General features: G+C 40.9%; 1 non-coding gene across 1 annotated transcript; it reads left to right on the top strand.

Annotated features, from left to right (window-relative positions):
* The first annotated feature begins 1327 nt into the window (after positions 1–1327).
* Positions 1328–1399, top strand: Trnae-cuc (transfer RNA glutamic acid (anticodon CUC)). Its single transcript has one exon. It is a non-coding gene; the product is annotated as a tRNA-Glu (tRNA).
* Positions 1400–2484: the final 1085 nt, after the last annotated feature.

A 2484-nucleotide genomic window follows, 5' to 3' on the forward strand; every position in this document is an offset into this window, starting at 1 on the left:
AGAGTCTAGAAATACAAGTAAGAGTAAACAGGAGGAGGAACAAGAGGAAGCTGGAGGAGGAGTTTGCAGAGGATGAAGATAATCTATCCTATGGACCTGGAATGCACTAAAAAGTTAATCCAATCTTTGTCGCTCGATTCCCAAAACTTTTATTTTCTCATACTAATTACATGTTTTCTAAGGATCTTCCAAACATATTTGTTTCAAACTTTCAGTAAATGTTACACAGTACCTTCTGCATAATTTAACACAGCCTTTTTCCAAAAAACTGTATATTTTTGAATATATAAATAAAAAATTGCAAAAAAAATGTTGTGAATTTTCATTACAATTGAAAAAAAGTCATCTTTAATAACTGAACTAAAATTTTGTAAAATCCCTGTGTTAAGTTGTAGCCCATATTCCAATAAATAATCTGTAAAAAGTTCAACTTCCTACCTCAAATACTTTGTGAGGAAAGATGTAATTTATAAGCGTTATTTTAACATTGCAAGTATAGGGCGTTCCGGAGCCCCTTAACGTTCAACATAAGATTATATACCTCGTAATGAGTAGATTAAGACAGTACTTTGAATTTTTAAATTCAATCTATAATTGCCAAATACTGAAAATGAAATTTTGTATTGCCCGTGGAAGTTCTGCAGCTGGTCGCTTCTGTCGTTCTAGAAGCCCATTATGGCTTTCGTAAGTGTATTATGGTAATCACCTGAAAACGTAAAAGCACTAACTTGGCTGGTTGTGGCGAATATGTTTTCACCTAAAGAATTTTACGCGACTGTGGCACCTAAACATGAAAAAATTAATTTCATTTGCCCTTGTAGCTATCCCGTTCAGATCCCCACATTGCCTAACTGCTTTCATTCCCAGAAAGTACTGTATACGTGAGGCGGGCTGCAAAGGTACAACAGCTCACCTCCGTAGGTCTGCGAATGGAACTCTACAGCCTCCGCAATACTAAATCACTAAATCAGCTAGCTGCAAGTGTAAATATTTGTATAAAGCGCCTTATACAACTCACGGGATGAAATGAATGAGCCGGCAATTACAGTATTGTCTGCTGTTTCATAACAGCGTGCCGCAGTATCTCTTCGGGAATTCCCAGCCCACACTAGATTTGTCTCCGACCACACTCTAGTTGCAGGATCCGGTTCGCTGTAGAGTTGCGCGGGGCGCACTTAAGTCCAGGCGGACACACATAATTCAGGTTGTCCATCGACTAGAAAACTGTGCTATAACACAACCATAGTTCTGTAAACTACTTATACAAAACCAATCTCAGTTACATATACTGTGTACTTATACAAAGCTAATAAATGACAATGTGTCGTCCGGTATGGTCTAGTGGTTAGGATAGCTGGCTCTCACCCAGCAGGCCCGGGTTCGATTCCCGGTACCGGAATTTTTTTTTATGAGTTACTAGAAACGTAGGTTGCTGCTTCTTATATTATTCATGTATATTAGTTAATTTCTTTCTGTTGTGAGTCTGGCATTAGCTGCCGCAGCGGTCGCACGCTCCTCAAGTTTGCTCCGTGAACGTTCAGTGTTTACGCCAGTGTTTTCGTGTTTTGTGCTCGTTTATTGACGTTTTGCACGTGAATTAAGCGTTATCAATTGAGCATTTGGTCTTCTTTCGTGTCATCTTTCTACGAAGTGCCGTTGGGATTTCGGCGTTGTCTGAGATTTCTTCGCTGCAGAACACCATGGCAAACTCCGTGAGAAAAAACACCGTGATTTTCACCTTCGACAAGTACACCCGTCGAGTACAGCCCTCTGCACTTGAAATACACGACTGGATTACCGAGGTAATTGGCCTTCATTCTGAATCTGTTCATACCATGCAGCTGGACTCTGATGAATACTGCATTTTTATAAAGTTTAACGATTCCGCGAGTGTAGACCGCTTTCTGGCAAAATTTGGTTATGAAACGGAATTTATACACCGTGATGGTACTAAAAGTACTGTCAAACTCCGGAATTCCGAGTCTGTAATTAGGAATGTTAGGGTTTTGAATATTCCCATAGAAGTAGACAATTCGAAAATTAAAGATGTCCTATCAAAGTATGGGGTTGTCAGGCAAATAGTCAACGAAAGGTGGGCTTCGCATTTCAAGCTGCAGTGCTTTAACGGCATTCGCTCCGTGGAGATGGAAGTGAAAGCAAACATTCCCTCCCACATCTTTGTTGACGGGCACAAGGCGCATGTTATGTACTCAGGGCAAACCCCTACATGTCATGTATGTAACGAGTCTGGTCACCTCCGTCAGGACTGCCCTCGCCGTGTATTTGTGCTAACAAATAACCTTACGCAACGCCGGAAATTGACACTCAACGATTTGTTGCCAGCCAGTAATACAACAGAGCCGGCGGCGGTCGTGGATCCTGTTACTACCTCTGAAAATTTTGCACTTAATGTTAATGACTTTCCGTCTTTAAAACCTGCATTAACTGCTGAAATTCCGTCCCGTGACAGCGAGATTCCCACAA

Source organism: Schistocerca cancellata, chromosome 10 (assembly GCF_023864275.1).
Source record: "Schistocerca cancellata isolate TAMUIC-IGC-003103 chromosome 10, iqSchCanc2.1, whole genome shotgun sequence".
Classification (NCBI taxonomy): domain Eukaryota; kingdom Metazoa; phylum Arthropoda; class Insecta; order Orthoptera; family Acrididae; genus Schistocerca; species Schistocerca cancellata.